Source organism: Ictidomys tridecemlineatus, chromosome X (assembly GCF_052094955.1).
Source record: "Ictidomys tridecemlineatus isolate mIctTri1 chromosome X, mIctTri1.hap1, whole genome shotgun sequence".
Lineage (NCBI taxonomy): Eukaryota > Metazoa > Chordata > Mammalia > Rodentia > Sciuridae > Ictidomys > Ictidomys tridecemlineatus.
Genome location: NC_135493.1, coordinates 63,184,530 through 63,197,558, shown reverse-complemented (window position 1 = coordinate 63,197,558; position 13,029 = coordinate 63,184,530).

The following is a 13,029-nucleotide window of genomic DNA, read 5'->3' as shown; positions in this document are numbered from 1 at the left end:
AAGAGATAAACTTCAATTAACACACCATCTCCAGAATATTCCATAAAAAAGCAACAGATAATTAATTAGAACAAATAAAAAAGCTACAGATACAAATTCTGTTAAGTGACCCAAAAATGTTCTCAAAATAGAATACATTTCAGCTCAAAAAGCAAGTGTTAACCAATGCAAAACTATTTGAAGTAATCTTTCACATCTTATCAGACCATAATGGAGCAAAATTAGTAATAAATAGTGTACACTAAAGATATAATATAAACCATAGTTATTGACAAATACATTTTGAACAAGCAAAAGATAAATGTAGAAATCACTGGGGAAAATTTAAAATTCCTGAAATGAAATGGAAGTAGAAATTACTGAAACCTCATTTAAATTCAAATGTCTACTACAATGAGAATCCCTAGATTCATCTGTTTACTAAAGCCCACTGAGACTACATGTGGGGTGTGATCAAATCTCCTGGTGCTTTCGAGTTTGTATAATATTATGAGAGAGGGTAAAGAGAGAATATCCTAAAGAGGATCTATAATCAAATCTGTTAATTTTCATCCTTTAATCATAGGAGTGAATATGATCAACAGTGAAAGAGAATCTATGATAAGGCGTCCTTAGTGTGAAAGTAAACTTTTTTAAGTGCCTAAGTCATGGAGACTTGAAAAGGGTAATCCTATTTTAACTCCCAAATTTATATCTTCAAAGCATTAACTTAAAATTCAGAAGCCAGAAAATCGTGGTCATGATTACCAGGAGATTCAGGCCAGAATGAGTCCCCTGAGAGCTAGGCCAAGCCTGGATAGTTGCAGTTGAATTACCCTGGCCTGAATATCATAGTTCAGTTGCCTTATTTCTTGTTCAGGCTTACTGTCCAAAACCTCATGCTTAGGTTGCATGTTTACATTGCTGCCATGTCTTAACTGGAACCTTAGTTGAATAGAAATGGACAGCAAGAATAGAGATCCTTCTAACTGGATTTTGCAAAACCCAGGAGACCTGCACTTAGACCACTCTGTCCATTGTTACCCATCCTGCTCCCCACTTGCAGTCCAAGTGTAGGCCCTGGGTGGAGCAACCCAGACCTTTAAGTATGGTGTGTCTAGGATACCACCAGTGGGTAGCACTACTCACGTGTTTGCTGTAGATAAGGTGATGTCTTTGAATGGACACACCATACCTCCCAGATCACCTTATTCCTCTTTGTTGAGCATCTCTCCCAGGATTTGTGAATTGTGAAAGTTGTCCTACTTGCTGGGCATGCACACGTGTAATCCCACCTTAATCAGAAGGCTGAGTCAGGAAGATTGAAAATTCGAGGCCATCCTGGGCAATTTAGCAAGACTATGACTATAAATTAATTAATTAACTAGTTAATTAATTTTTTAAAAAGAGCTGGGGATGTAGCTCAGTTGTAGAGCACCTTGGGTTTAATCCCCAGTACCCAGCGCAGGGTGGGGTGGAGGGATAGTTTGTTGCTTATTTTTTTTTCCAATCAAGTGACAGTGTCAAGAGAAGCATTTCCTGCAGTCTCCTATGGAATGTTTATAGCTTACCTTGAACAGTAGTGTTTTGTTCAGAACCTGAGTTAACCTGGGCACTTCTCTACAGGAGGATGCACAGACTTAGTTTAGAATATGTCTGACCAGATTTTGCATGTTCAAGCATTTATTCTATTTCTGGCTTATATTTTCTTGTTGAAATTATAGACTCCATCAAATCCACTACTAGGTAAATATTTTTAAACCATGCAGCTTTATTACTCTCCTCCCCCAAAGAATGTAGTTGGAAATTTTCTTGTTTTGGTAGTAGAGGCCATGACTGCCATTGTATTACTAATAATGCAACATGAAATTGAAGGTGCCTAACTGCTTAAAAAACAGAATCAGCCATCATACTGTAACTTGGAGAGGAATGAGAGGTGACAGAGGCACAAGTAACCTCAGCCTGAGTAGTGAAGACTGAGAATCATGAGCCCATGTCCTGCATCCTTGCTGCACATTTGCTGTGGAACCTGTGTTTTTTGTTGTTGTTGTTGTTTCTTACGTACCTTTGGTTTTCTTCAGTTGTGTTCAGAGTACCTTCAGGAATCAACAGTGCTCTGTGTTTTCAAGTGTCTAAAATGTTGATATCTGAACAGAGCAAAGCAACTTATACTGAGCTTTTTAAAAGCTATGCTTGAGAATATTTCTTTGAGCAGGACAGGGCCCCAAGGAGCCTGTTTTTCAGCAAATTTCAGCAGGAGAGATGTGTGCAATCTTTCACTCAGATTTGTATTTGACATCTTTCTTTAAAATGCTAACATGCAATATTGATCACTTTGAAGTGGCAAAAAATGCAAGATTGCATTTCCCTTTTATCTATGTTGTGAATTCTTAGGAAACATGTTTTTAAAATAGGTGTTCTCAATGGTCTTTTATTCTGTATTACTGCTTTGGCCTTTTGGCTCTCACAACTTTCATTGTATCAGATTCTTAGCTCCCTGAAATGTGGGGACAAGAAGCTCTGGAGTGACAGCAAAGTTTTTGTTCCATGAGCGCAATACAGCATCATTGACATTTTTAATGGTATGGATTTTATACCATCTGTGTATGTTTGCAAATATTAAGTTATTACATGTTTTAAAATGAGCGTTTTTCATCCTAAATTTTATATGTTTGCAAGTATATTTTTTAATAAAATTTCAAAACCAAGTTTTAGCACCTAAAATAAAAAGAAATTACTGAAACCTGAGGATCATTTAGAAAGATCTTATAAAACAAGAGTTTATAGTTATGAATGCTTACAGCAAAAAAAAACTGAGAAATCCTAAATAAGTAACTAATGATATATCTCAAGATTTTAGAAAAAACAAGAACAAAGAGAACTCAGAATTGGGAGAAGGGGAAAAAACAATAAAGATCAGAGCAGAAAAATTTAAATATAGTGTAAATTAATCAAAGAATCAATAAACCAAATAATTAGTCCTCTGTAATGATAAACAAAATTGACAGACCTAAAATGAAACTACTCAAACCTATAATATCCTAATAAAACAAACAAATAAAATTAGGTTTGAAAAATGAAATATTTTGACAGATGACATTGAAACCCATAGGACATATAACGATGATGATGATGATGGTAATGATGATGACGTATAAGAATAATATATTCCCATAAATGGGAAAATCTTAAAAAACTAATTTCTACACATATATTTTCTCTTTAAATGGAGTAAAGAGAATAGAAGTAACCCGAATGCCTGGATTCTACCTTTCCACACACAGTGGCAGAACCACTAATAGAATTCCTGGCTCAGGAGATCTAGATGGTGCCTAAGAATGCATGAAGCTGATGCTTCAGTTTCTATGACCATATTTTGGGAACTATTGATGTGGCCCAACCTGAGGTGTGATGGGTGAAGAAACAGGCCTGGAGAGGTACAGCCCAACTATTTCCAAGCCTCACAACCTTTTGTGATTTTAGCATTTCCCATGAAGATATTTAAGGGTTTGAGAAGCTCCATGGGAGATCCTGACAAATAGATCCTCCACTAGATAGAATTGTAAGATTCTCCTCAGTTCCCATGTGGATTCTTCAAGTGCCATTCCTTCCCAGAGGAGAGACTCATGAGCCTACACTTTCAGAGTCTACCTCTTTACATAAGGCCCCATATCTGTCTGGGTTAAACTGCTCTGCTTTAGTCCCCTGGGCTTGAGAAGACAAGACTGATGAAGGGGAGCCCAGACTTTCCCTTTCCTCTAGGAAAACAAAAGTTGCATGTGCCTGGAGCCTGGGAAGGGATTAGGAGGTGTGACTGTTTTTGCCCACAATAATCCATGGTTGTGCAATAAATCAAGTTTTATGAATGCTTCTTGGGAAATTAGAAGAAAAGATGAATGGAAATAAACTGTGATGTGCAGTAATTTTATCTGTAAAAATAAATCTAATTAGATGACTTGGAGAAGTTTTCTGGACTGAGAGGAGTGTTTGGATTTCAGCATTCTAACATCTCCTGGAAACTGAAGGGACCTGGAGATAGTCTAGTTCCCTATATAATTTTTTCATGCCTTTCCCACAATGAAGACTGTGGCACACCTCCATGTATAAGGTTTTCTTCTTTTAGGTACAAGTATTCAGTCTTAAGATACATGTTGTTATTTGAAGTGTGTGTGTGTGTGTGTGTGTGTGTGTGTGTGTGTGTGAGATAGTCACAATCAGTGCCTTTCCAATGGTCCAGTTTCTTTCTTTAAATGCTCTGATCCTACTTGGAATCCTACTTGGAATGAGATATCTATGTTGAGAATAAAAGAGAGCCCCAAAGCCTTTCTTCACATACTGGGATGTCCACTGGATAGAATCTGGTCCATGCCACCACCATCTGATCTGTAAATAATATAATTTCTTAGGTAAGTGAGATAATAAGCCTTGGACCAGGCTCATTTTGATTACAGAATATTTTAGCAAAGCCACCACGATTAATGACTCACTGATCATGATCCCATCTTCACAGACATGCTATTTAGTATGATAAGTGCCCAGGAGGAGTTACCAGGAAATAAAGTCACGGATTCACCCTGAGCCTTTCAATTAAATGAGAACATCAATAAGCTCTATTGAAGAAACAACGGTTGCTCTGAATTTGCTGGAATCTGTTAGATATGTATTCTTTGTTCTAAATGCATCCATCCTTTATAAAAATTATCTTTCCTAAAGAGAATATACTTATCACCAAGCAAATGGTAGAAGCATTTGCAGAAAGCAGGTGTCTGTGGATCATTTCCAAAGTTCATGTTCACTATCTTTTATCTGACCCAAGAATATTATATTGATGCATTTTTCACAAATACATTCTAAACTTGGAATATTTGTAGAAGAATATCATCTGACCTTTCATCTTAATGGCAGCATCCTGGCCAGCTGTGTGATATTAGAGCTGCCTCTCAGTGTCACTATTTCTGTGCTGAACTGCTCCTAAATAGCAATCATCTACGTGGCCCTTAATCTTATCAAATAAATAGCCTGGTTGTGAAAAATAAAATTTTTGTTTTTATTTGTTTGTTCAAATTAGTTATACAAGACAGTAGGATGCATTTGGACACATCACACATAAATCATTTTTCTGGTTGCAGATGATGTAGAATTACACTGGTTGTGTAATCATATATTCACATAGGGTACCAATGTCTGATGTTGAGAGCCACAGCCAAAGGGGCCCCAGCAAACTTTCAACTGCCAGCTAATGATTGGCTCACAGCGGCCCCAGCAACATCTAGCTGATTGGCTCCTCCACGGAGCTGCTCATTGGGGGACTTTTTTGGCTCCGCCCACACAATCCAGCCAATCGGCCTCAAAAGCAGGAGGATTGTGGGAGGTGGAGAGGCTGGTGTGGGGGTGAGAGGCTTGTGGAAGCCGGTGGTGGCAGTTTGGCTCTGAGGGTTTTTTCCTGAGGAACTGTTTTGTTTGGCATTTGTAGTTCTAAAAATAAAGTTAGTTTCTTTTGACAAGTGGCTCCTGAATTATGCCCAGACAGACTGCGGCAGTCTGAATCATTCCACTCTCATTCCTAGCCCCAAACACTCAACCCTCCCTTCATTCCCCTCTGTATAAACCACAGTACTTCCATTCTTCCCTAGGACCCCCCTAATTATGAATTAGCATAAAGAATATTTGACTTTTGGTTCTTTGTAATTGGCTGATTTCACATACCATGATATTCTCCAGCTCCATCCATTTACCTGCCAATGCCAACATTTCTTTCTTCTTTAAGGCTGAGTAATATTGCATTGTATATATGTACCACTTTTTCTTTGTCCATTCATTCATAGAAGGGCACATGGATTGGTTCCATAGTTTAGCTATTGTAAATTGAGGTGCTATAAACATTGATGTGGCTGCATTTCTGTAGTAAGCTGTTTTAAGTCCTTTGGGTATAAACCTAGGACTGAGATAACTTGGTCAAAAGGTGTTTGCATTCCAAGTTGTCTGAGGAATTTCAATACTGGTTTCCATAGTGGTTGCAACAATTCGCAGCCCCATCAGCAATGTATGTTTCTACCATTTTCCTCACATTCTCACCAACATTTATTGTTGCTTGTATTATTAATAATTGCCATTCTAACTGGAATGAGATTAAATCTCAGTGTTGTTTTGATACGCATTTCTCTAGTTGCTAGGGATGTTGAACATTTTTTTCATGTATTTTTTGATTAGTTGTATTTCTTCTTCTGTGATGTGTCTGTTCATATCCTTAGCCCATTTATTGATTGGGTTATTGATTTTTGTGGTGTTAAGTTCTTTTAGTTCTTTATATATCCTGGAGATTAATGCTCTATCTAAAGATCAAAGTCACTGTTTTAATGCCTACATCCTTGTTCCACTTTAGTTGAATTTTGTGCAGGGTGACAGAAAGGGGTTTAATTTCATTTTGCTACCTATGTATTTCCAGTTTTGCCAGAACCATTTGTTGAAGAGGTTATTTTTCTCCAATGAATGTTTTTGGTGCCTTTGTCTAGAATGAGATAACTTTATGTGGGTTTCTCTTTATGTGTTTTATTCTGTACCATTTGTCTATGTGTTTGTTTTGGTATCAATACCATGCCATTTTTGTTATTATGGCTCTGTAGTATAATTTATGGTCTGATATTGTGTTGCTCCTGCTTCACTTTTCTTGCTTAGTATTCTGGGTTTCTTATTTTCCCAAATGAATTTAAAGATTGCCTTTTCTAGTTCTATGAACAATGTCATAGGGATTTTAATAAGAATCTCTATAAATCTGTATAACGTTTATGGTAGTATGGCCATTTTGACAATGTTAATTCTGCCTATCCAAGTGCATGGGAGATCTTTCCATCTTCTAAGGTCTTTTCCAATTTATTTCTTTAGTATTTTGAGTTTTCATTGTAGAGGTTTTTTACCTCTTTTTGTTAGATTGATTTCTAAATATTTTATTTTTTGAGGCTATTGTGAATGGGTAGTTGTCCTATTTTTTCTTTCAATGGATTCATCACTGATATATATAAATACATTTAGGAAATATCATGATGGACACTACTGAAATACAGAAGATAATCAGAAAATATTTTTGAAAATTTAAACTCCAACAGAAAATCTTGAAGTCATCAACAAAGTTCTATAGACATATTACCTAGCCAAACTGAATTGGGGGACTATTTAAACATATCAATTTCAAACAATGAAATTGAAAATGCCATCAAAAGCCTGCCAATTAAATAAAGTGCAGGTTTGGACTGATTCTCAGAGTAGTTCTAAAAGAACTTCAAAGAAGAATTAATATTTCTCAGATTATTCCATGAAATAGAAAAAGAAGGAACCCTTGAAAACTAATTCTATGAAGCTTGTATTGCTCTGATACCAAAACCAGACAAAGACACATCCAGGAAAGAAAACTTCAGATTAATATAAATGCAAAAATCTCAATAAAATTCTGGAAAATTGCATTAAAATATTAAAATGATAGTGCACCATATTTAAGTGGTTTTCATCTCAGGGATGCAAGGTTGTTTCAACATATGATGATCAATGAATATAAACCATCACTTTACTAGACATAAAGACAAAAATCACTCAATCATATCAATAGGTGCAGAGAAAACATTTGACAAAATACAATACCTCTTCAAGCTCAAAACACTAGGAAAAACTAGGGATATAGGAACATATCTTAAAATTGTTAGTTATATATGCTAAACCCAAGGCCAATATCATTCTGAATGGAGTGTAGGGCATGATGTAACATGTGGGGCATGTTGCATCAGAAAAGAGGAAACCTAACTTGTACCCGCTTTTCAGTCCTGGGGCCACATGTGGCTAAGATAGCGCCTGGAGATCAGCCAGAAGGCGTGGCCATAGGTGATGACGAAAAATCAGACCATCTCTAGGATAGTCTCAGAGCCCTTCTGCCCTCGTGGACAGCTCATGTCTCCCATTATTGTCTGTAGGATGGGTGTACATGTGAACTCTCCCCACCCTGTTGACCTTTATCCTGATTGGCTCCTGTACATTATATTAGCTGTGTGTGTTTTCTCAAAAAAGGAGATCATGCCATGACTGGTCTCCCTGACGAGTCTGATTGTCCTCCAGTGAGGGAGGGCTGGGTGTGGGCGGTCATTTGACTTGTGCCTTTCTTGGCTCTTTTTGGTCAGGGTGTGCTGTCCCCAATCTCTCCAGCAGGTCAGGAGGGAAGGGGGGGGCTAAAAACCCTGACAATGAAGAAAAAGTGAAAGGATTCCAATCCAAGAACTCAAACAAGGAGGCCTTCTTTTACCACTTTTATTCCACAGAGTCCTTGAAACTCTTGCCAGAGTAATTAGATATAAGAAAGAAATTAAAGGGATATGAATAAGAAAATAAGAAATCAATGTAACACTATTTGCTGATGACATGATTCCATGTTTAGAGGATCCAAAACATTTCAACAGAAAACTTCCAGAACTAATAAATGAATTCAGCAAAGTAGCAAGAATAAAATGAATACCCCTAAATCAAATGCATTCCTATACATCAGAAGTTGTGTTTACAGATAATTTCTTGATGCCAATATTCCCAGTGCTCCTTTTCCCTCATGTCATAGAAGAGAAACTGTTTTGTGAAGATTATCAGTAAGGGTAGTAGATAACATCAGTACTCATAAAATTATACCTTATATCATTATTGGTGTTTTAGTCAGCTGTATTTTGCCACTGTGACTAGAAGACCAGGACAGTGTAAAGATGAAGTCAGTTAATACATGTAAAACTATTAGAATAGAATGTGATAAGTGCTGAGTGTCAATTATAATATAATATTTTTAAAAAGTAATGAATTACAATAAATTCTTTAAATGGATAAAACCTGAAAAAAAAAACATGAAGTAAATTAAGGCAGATAAAATAGGACACTATTTTAAGATTCCACTTATGAGAGGTCCTTTGAATATGCAAATTTAATTTAAAAAGTAGAATTGCAGTTTCCAAGAACTGAAGAGTTGAAGAAATGTAAAGTTCCAATTTATTTATTTATATCTTTATTTATTCATTAATTCATTTATTTTAGTTTTATTGATTTTACTTTTTAAAATACATGATAGTGGAATGCATTACAGTTCTTATTACATACATAGAGTACAATTTTTCATATCTTTGTTTATATAATATGTTCACGCCAATTTATGCCTTTATACATGTACTTTTTTGCATTACAATTCTTATCACATATATACCACAATTTTTCATATCTATTTATATATAAAGTATGTTGACATCCAAGTTGCAATTTAATAGGATGGGAGTTTAAGTCCGTAGTGAGAAAATTATCTGGCAAAGGATAATGTTAATAAAGGAACCACATTTTGAATGCAAATAGTGTTATTGAAAAATAATTGAAATGGCAAGTTTTAGATTCTCCAAGTTTTTCCACAAAAGTACATAAATCAAAAAGAAGTATCAACCAAAATGTGAAAATATTACAAATTAAATACATGAAAATACAATATATCAAAATTTTCAAACTGACAACATACTACTTAGGGAAAAATTTAAAGCATTCGATATTTATATAAAAATTAAAAGATATCAAGTAATTATTCTCACTTCCACCTTAAACATGAAGAGCAAAATAGAAACAAAGCAATAATAATAAATTAAATAGAATACAAATAATAATTGAAAATAGAAAAGTAATAATAGAAATAAAACCAAACCTTTTTTGAAAAACATCAATAAACATCTAGCAAGATTTATAAAAAAAAATGAAAGCAGAAATAACCATTATCAGAAATAAATAATCAAATATAACTTGCCTCTACAGATATCTTAATATTAAGGGTACAGTACAGATAATTCCAAGCACATATATCCAGATGTTTACATTATAAATAGTAAACATTGCTGGACAAGCATAAACTACCCAAAATTACCTAGACATGAAAAACAAATTGAATAATCTGTTAAATATCAGAAGAATTGAATTCATCATTTAAATTTTCATGAAAAGCAAATCCACATGCAAAGATTGTCACACTGTAGAAATCTATCAAAAATTAAAGAAGAATTTACAATTCCACATTATTTCCTCCATTGTATAGAAAAGAATGAATTATTCTTCAAGTCATCACATGAAACAAGAATTTTCCATATGCTAAAAACAAAAACAAATCATTATAAGAAAATATATCCACAGACCTTCATGAACATATAAGTGTACAAATCTTCAAATAAGTACCACTAAACTTAATCCCACAATATATAAGTGGGGATAAAATACCAAAACCAAATGATATCCATGTAAGTTTAACATTTGAAAGTTAATGCATTTGACTATATTAACAGAAAGAAAATTACCTAGATGACTATAATCATCACCATAAACATACACATAAAAAATTCCATTCAGGTTAAAAACATTCCTTCATCATATAAGCATCATCAAACTAGCAGTGGATGACTAGTTACTCAATCTAAATGTGGAAAATGTATTCATAGTTTTAAGATAGTCCTAAAGAGTCAACTCAGTGGAAGAAATACTCTATAATTGTTTGCTCTGGAGTGTTGGTGAAAACTACAACAGTGTAGATATCATTCCCACAATTTGATTGACTTGTATGATAAAGGAGAATGTATTTTCATTATGTAATTAAATATCAAACCTAAAGACCCTACATTAATAAAATGAATAGTATTGTGAGGGATCCTAATTGATCAGGTGAGATTCTTTACAGAAAATAAAAAAAAATTCAAATCAGTCTCTCCTTTGCCTTGGAGAAATAAATTTTAATACTGCATAGAGATCATGATGGCAAAAAAACAGTTGTCAGAATGTAGAAAATATTGACCTTTAGTGGTTGTACAAACAATCATCCTGGCAAAGAATGGTTTCAAATAAAATCACATGTTAAGACAAAAATTTACTTTGAGAAAATTAATAGTAAAAATATCTAGCTATATATGCCAGGATGTTTATATCTCAACATATGAACCTGGAAGGGGACACAGACATTTAGTGTATAGAAATAGCCAAAATAGTTTTGAAAAAGAATAAAATTGAATTTTTTACATAAATTTTAATACTAACATAGTAGGTAAAGGAATCAATATATATGTGATTGGTAAAAATAGAGACATGTATATATAAATGCCACAGTCTACTACAGAAATAGATATATAAATGTGGACTGTTCATATTTGTCCTAGATGCATTTATATGAAGAAAGACTTTTCACTGAATTATACTGGGACATACTGATACCAATTTACCAAATCAGGATAAAAATATTGATCTAAAACAAATACAATATATAAAATTGTTCTATAAGGATCATAAATACACTTATAACGCATATAATATAAAACTTGTAGAATACTTAGAAGAAATTTTTATGATTTACTTAAATACAGAATTCTTAGACATCATACCAAATGCACAATCCATAAAATTATTTTGGTAAATTAACTTCATCAAAATTAAAAGGAAATATTCTATTAATAATGCTACTAGGAGAATGAAAGACAAAATACAGACTGAAAATTATTATTTGCAAGTCAAATATCTCTCAAAAGGTTTGCTTCCAATATACAGGTAGTATCCTAGTTAAGCATTTCTAGTTGTAACCCCAAGAATACTTCTGAATGAGATTATCACTGGAATCATTGAACTCAATAAATTAGATTGCCACCTTCATTGTGGATTGGCATCATCCAATTTATTGAGGGCATGAATAGAGCAAATAATAAAAGAAAGGGAAATTTATAACTTTTTCTTTCTGCCTGTCTGTTTAAAGTATGCCACAGAGCCTTTTTTTTATTTTTAAGACTGAAATTTACACCATCCCAACCTTAGAAACTAAGCCCTTGCCATAGTCATTCCCGTAGGCTCAGGGCCACTTTATTAAAAAAAAATTCCCAGATCCCAAATTCTAATGGGAATTGAAAAATAAAAGTGAACTGTTTATTCACCATTATGGCTTTATTTTTTTTTCTTATAAGTAATCTTCCTTAGGCACTAACTTTCATATCACCTGCCATGGGGGGCTTATGGGAATAGCATATGATAGATGCCTTGTGGTCATTCAATACAAATGAGCTGAGTAGGATGATACAGTTTCAGAGTAACCACAATATAGGAGACACCAAAAAGAGAAATAGGTAAAAATATTCTAAATAAAAAACAATAAAATCTTTCTTATTAGTAATATATGCACATATGCATGGAGAAAATATGCACAGAAAAGTTTGAGAGGATACAAAAATCTAGACTAATGGATGCAAATCTTATCCTGAATAAAGCACTGGCTTTATTTATGCATTATGGAAGTCCCAGAAAGAGTAGAGTGTGAGAAAAAAAGCCATTATAAAGAATAGCTTCAAAGGCAAGAAATTCTCAATGCTAAGGAAATAAGTAGATGTGCAGATTTATGAGATTAAAAAGATCCTTAACATGAAAATCCACTGTATGATACACTAAGACATATTACATAACTTGTCAAAAATAAAAGCAAAATGGACATTTGAAAGAAGCAAAAAGTTATTGGCCAAATTACATAGTTATATTATGTGCAAGTATGAATATATAACAATGTATCTCATTATTATTTACAAATATAATGCATCAAAAATATATGAAGTGGCTGTTGTTGTGGCTTAATGGCAGAGCACTTGCCAAGCTTGTGAGAGGCATGGTGTTTGACCCTTGGCACAACATAAAAATGAATAAATAAGATAAAAGTATAAAAATCGAAATAAAAAAATAATTAAATGGAAAAAGAAAAGCAATAAGAGAAAAATGACTCATCACATACCCCCCCCCAAAAAAAAAAAGCTCATAAGCCTATCAGTGTGATTCACAGAAGAAAACTTGAAGATCATAAGCAGTGGAATGATGTATTCAAACAAATGAAGAAAGTGTAGCTGTTCCATATGTAATACCCAGCAATATTTCTTTCAAAATTGAAGAAGAAATAAATTTTTTTCTAAAAAAAAAAAACAAAGAAAAAAGCGCTAAGTGTTTTCATCACAACAAGACCTACTTAAAAGAAATGTCAAAGGGACTGCTTTAGAT